Source organism: Mustela putorius, unplaced genomic scaffold, assembly GCF_011764305.1.
Source record: "Mustela putorius furo isolate JIRA1106 unplaced genomic scaffold, ASM1176430v1.1 tig00003853_pilon_pilon_pilon, whole genome shotgun sequence".
Classification (NCBI taxonomy): domain Eukaryota; kingdom Metazoa; phylum Chordata; class Mammalia; order Carnivora; family Mustelidae; genus Mustela; species Mustela putorius.
Window position 1 is genome coordinate 65467935 of NW_025422005.1, and position 5507 is coordinate 65473441.

The 5507-nt window shown below is 36.0% G+C and overlaps 1 non-coding gene across 1 annotated transcript; it reads left to right on the top strand.

Moving 5' to 3' along the window:
• Positions 1-4237: 4237 nt before the first annotated feature.
• On the top strand, positions 4238-4340 carry LOC123387500. The gene has a single exon (XR_006601937.1). It is a non-coding gene; the product is annotated as a U6 spliceosomal RNA (small nuclear RNA).
• The last annotated feature ends 1167 nt before the right edge of the window (positions 4341-5507 follow it).

Consider the following 5507-nt stretch of genomic DNA (forward strand, 5'->3'; position numbering starts at 1 on the left):
CACTGGTGTTTCCGTGACTCTGCTGAATTCCTCTTGGGGAAGACCAATGAAGAGTCCAATTTTTCATTATTCGATATGATCTAAAAATCTCATCAGCATGCTGGTCTCACTTTGAAATCAATGGAGTCTCAGCCCCCCCAAAGAGGTATTTAACCAAATGAGAAATAGCTCATGGGAAAATGACAGGGAAACCATTTTATCATACTAATGTATATCCCAAATCCAGATGTAAAAACATGATGGACAATAGAGGCAAAACTGTTTGACAAAGGCCATAATGCAAAGAAACATATTATGTCAAAAATTAATTTACTTCATGTAACAAAGTCTCAATTAGGCAAAGGGGGGAATAAAAAGAGGCAAGTATTAATATCATGAAGTTAATGTGATTAATGTTTTGTCAGTATGATTCAGCATGATTCAATACTTATTTGAACTCCCAAGCTAACAAGTAGTATACCAGGTTCTATAATTTTTTGTTGTCTCTGACTACAAACATTTTCAGAATTATAAACAGTACATTTGATCATATTATAATTTATAGAAGTTTATCTATATTATCTGTGTTTTATCATAGAAGCATGATTATTTCCGAGAATAATCAGAATAATCTGGTTATTTCCTGAGAACGTTATTTCCTTTGTAGGTCTGTTCAGTGGAAAGGCTCATTCCCTGGGGCTTCTCACATTTTTCAAGACTGGGAGGAGTATTGTCATTCTCTAAGACTTTCAAACTCACACAAAACTTTTCAATATGAGAGTTAAACCATTTGTTACACAGTCTGTATCCTTTCTATCATTTACATTTATGTAAAGTTACATACATTTACATAAGTATAAAAATGCAAATTTTCATTCACATTTCAGGCATTTATTGAGGTAAAATGACTCCTATGTTTGAACCATCCCCATCCCTTCTCTTTCGATTACCCTATGTGATTTCCCCATATCAATCATCCCGAATATCTCAATTGTCATGACTTCTTATTTCCTCTGTACCCATGTCTCTCCCTTCTATTTCTCTCCAGGGACTGATCTCCACAGCCCTTTCCTGAACGTTACCTTCACCTGAAATGGATTAGGAGGCTTAAACTTCATTATCTTTCTTGCCAATTATAGCACCATTTCTTTCAGACACCTTCCCAGCATTCCCCCCACACTCTTGCTCTTTGATCTTGTTGGGCATTCTGTCTCTTGACATGCAAATTTTCCTTCTAGTTCTGGACTTACTTAAGTATTCCTTCCGTTTCTCAACACCCCATTCACTTCAAGTGTCCTTTAGCTAACAGCGTCAGGTCCTTTGCCTCCTTGACTTTCTACATCATCCCCTTAAATCCCCTGGCAAATCAAAAATCATGAAAAATTTCCTTCTGCTTTCCTACACCTGTTAGATTTTAAAATCAGAGGCAGTCACACTTGAACAGCTGCTCTCTGATTTGTTTCAGCAACTAGCCCGGGCTTTCCATCTGTACGTCATGCGTCTTACCTTGCACTTCTGTAAATTTAGAGACAATCTTGACTTCTGTTTCAGAAAGAGGAGGCTGAGCCCCCAACATGACCTTTCTTTACTAACTCCCCATCCTCTTACAAACAGATCTATGTCTACTTCTGGCTTCATTTTCTTTTCTTCAGTCACTTAAACAGACCAGGACTAATCCCCAGTTCCTCTCAATTCACCTGTTTCTTTCTTTCTTTCTTTCTTTCTTTAGTATTAAAAACAAAATCAAAGATGCATCTCCAGATTACACACCATTTTATTTTATTTTTAAGATTTTATTTATCTATTTGACAGACAAATCACAAGTAGGCAGAGAGGCAGACAGAGAGAAAGAGAGAGAGGAGGAAGCAGGCTCCCTGCAGAGCAGAGAACCGGATGCGGGGCTCAATCCCAGGACTCTGGGATCATGACCTGAAGTGGAAGGCAGTGGCTTTAACCCACTGAGCCACCCAGGCACCCCATACACACCATTTTATATGGCACCAGTTTATCTTAATAATAGCCTTTGTGTTTTTCCCTGGTGAAGTCACTTAAAACCTGGCAAAATCAGGTCATCAGTGATGAATATTTGGCCAATACCACACTGCTAGTCCTAGAGTACCAACCCATTTCGTCTTCCTCTTCCCTCCACACTGCATTGTTAGCTCTCTGCATTGTTAGTCTTCCAAATTAAATGTACTCTCCTTATTCATTGTGTCCATCACAGTGCTTAGCCCTGTACTTTTACAAGGTATTGGTGGAATCTCAGCCTTTAACCATGATAAAGTGATCACAAGGATTCAGTGCTTTAAATTCTGCACTTACAAGATACAATCATGTAAACTCTGCTTGTGGTGTCCAATTTACGGAAATGTAACAGAAGATCCTTTCCAATGGCAGTCCAATGGAGGTTGGCATGATCTTTTGAACGCTTGAAAAGAGTAATGGTTTACATCACTGAACTCTAAAATTGTACTGCCGACTCCTAATGACCATTTTGACTGTCAAGATTTCCCTCTGGTTCTCCAAATGCTTGAAATTATAAAAGAAGAAAAATCTAAAATGCTGAAATCATATTAGGAACTGCACCGGGAGAAAATGCTTCCAGGGGTCATAAAATCTCAAGGTTATGCAGATGAAACAATTTTATTCAAAAAAAAAATCATAAAGAGAACTTACGCCATGAATCAAAGTATCTAAAAAGAGAGAGAAAAAAATCACTACTTCCTTTCCATTTTCTCTTCCATTTGGGATATTTATCAGATACATTAAAGAAAAAGTTTTGTCGAAATAAACTTTGCATATACAATTGTGAAAATATTTGTAGATGCTGCTTTTCAGTCATATTGTGGATATTGCTTTTCAGTAGAGCAATGGAATTGCATTTCTCTCACTTGAAGTATGAAAAATAATTTTTTTGCTTTACTTTTCTTTCCTATTTTTTGGATATTATTGCCCTTATGTGCCCTCTGTCACATCGGATAGGATGCATTTCCATTAGCTTTCTTGGACTTTGTTAAATGGGCATCTCTGTTTATGTTAAAGGATAGATGACAACAAAAGATTAAATCCACATGTTAAATCCAGGTCCATCTGAGGAGAAATACTTCAGTATGAAGCTATTAGTAGTGCTCTGATGGAAAGGTGATGCCCGTTTTATTTACTGAGTGGTAGTCAAGGGTGTTACATGTAATGCCTGTCATAAGAGAATGTAAAGAAGAGGAAACATATCAGCACAAGTATGGGTTGGATTTTAAAACCACCCTGTGTGGTTTAAACCAATTTACTAATTGCCTAATATGACATACAGCATAATGGGAGAAATACTAGAAATCCCAGCCATAAAACTAATGTCATTAAACCATCATAAGCAGAACACTGTGCATCTTTGTCCTATTAATGTGTATAATTAGAGGCCCCTTGTTCATTTCACAGCAATTATAAATTTTATTCCAATTGTACCAGCCAGATCATTTGCATTCCTTCACATTCTGTAGTATCAGCTCATGAGATGTATTAAATGGGAATCACTCAATGTGATGTGAAAAAGGAGATCAAGAGATGAAACAAATGACCCTCTTTTGCTATCAGTTTGGGAAAACCGATGAAAGTGTTGGAAAGAAGTTGGCCAGATGGTAAAGTGTTTTATCAGAGACTAAATTACAGGGAGGTAGTTTGATGTATTCAGTAATACCTGCTAAAACATTAAAAATGAAGGAGAATAAAATGACATGTAACTTCAGAAACTGCTTATTCTAGGTTTGGGCATTCTTCTTTGAATTTCTTCCTTTTTTGTTTTGGTGGAATTGGGCAATGAGCTATAGCTTTTCATGTCATAACTGCACTTTGAATTAGACTAATAGCTAGTTCCATTAGGTTTGTCAGTAGACATAGAAGTTGCCAGTACTGCATCCTGTAACTTAAAACCTATTCTCTAGGGGGATTGTGTGGCAGATGCAGGCTTATATATGTTCGAGTGAGTGACCCAATTGCTGGAGTTTTATGCAAAGAATTCCTTGGCTATCTGGTATGCATTTAGACCCTTCTTCTATTTGTCAACCCTGTGAATTTTTTATTTGAAATTTATTCATTTAATAAGGATATAGGGGTGCCATTTGGAGAAAATCCTACACACACAAACCCCTTTGTCTTCACCTAATTATATTTCGTTGGATCCAATTGAAAGAGGAGTATTGGAGGCTTCTTTGTGTAACCTAGTTCCACTCAGCACCTCTAATTCTAAATATTTGGTTTATCATGCTTGCTTCCGCAGCACATACACTAACATTGGAAAGCTAAAGAGAAGATCAGCATGACCCCTACAGAAGGATGACATGCACACTCGTGACGCGTTCCATATTTTTGTGACGGTATCACTGGTGCAGATCTATGTCCAAACTCATCACTGTGCATGCATTAAATATGTGCAGGTTTTTGTGTATCAGTTATACTTTAATAAAGCTATATAAAAATCTGTGCTTGTTATAAAAACTGATCAAGTCCAAATGTGATCTGTACCTAAGTTAATAGTAGTGTACCAACTTCAACTTCCTGGTTTTGAAAATGTATTATGTTAAAATAAAAAAATACTTAAAAAACATAAATGTTTGGTTTTGGGGAGTATTTATTAGGTGACAAGTACTACATAATTATCATATTTGGTAAATAACTTGCTGTCACTACATTTTTATGGGAAGAAATAAAGATATTGAACTTAATTCAAATCAACTCAGTTCATTTCAAACATACCTCTACTTTAAGTGTCCCAGAGGTACTTTAATTAAAAAAAATTCTTGTTATTCAAGTGAAATATACTTTGTGTAGTTTGCTGAGGTTCTTATGGATAACTATTTCATAATTACAGGGTACTTCTCAGATTCGTATATAACGATAATGAATTATCAATACTTCTTCTGGTTGTTGCCAGAAGGTGGTGCCTTCCTTGAAAAAATAAACTGGTTTTTACCAATAGCTTTACTTAGATGTAGATATGTTTAGGCTTTCATGCCAGTCCCTTAGACTTCATTAGTACCAAGTAGTTATGCATGATGAAGAGAAAATATTTACCAATGGAAAACATGTTGATATAGTGAAATGATGCATTCTGTCTATTAAATTCAGGAAGATTACATATGCAGGCATTTATTTTGAGGTGATGCTTTTATGCTCAATTGCAATTATTTGAAATTCTTTTAAGGAAGCTCTTATATTCATAATTACCTTGACTAAGTATAAATAATAAACAAATACTTTTCAAAGACTTAACATCACTAAGCAATTTCTTGTGGCTTTTCTTAGAGAAAAGATATGTATGTTTCTTTGCATATGTAATGCTATGGCACCTTGAAATAGAAGCAACCATGTATTAGTCAGTTAGGGTTGCTATCATAAAATACATACTGGTTGGTTAAAAGAATAGAAATTTATTTTCTCACCTCTGGAGACTGGGATGTCCAAGATCCGGGTGCCAGCAAATTTGATGTCTGGTGAAGGTGTACTGGCTTGAGGACAGCTTCCTCTTGCTATATTCT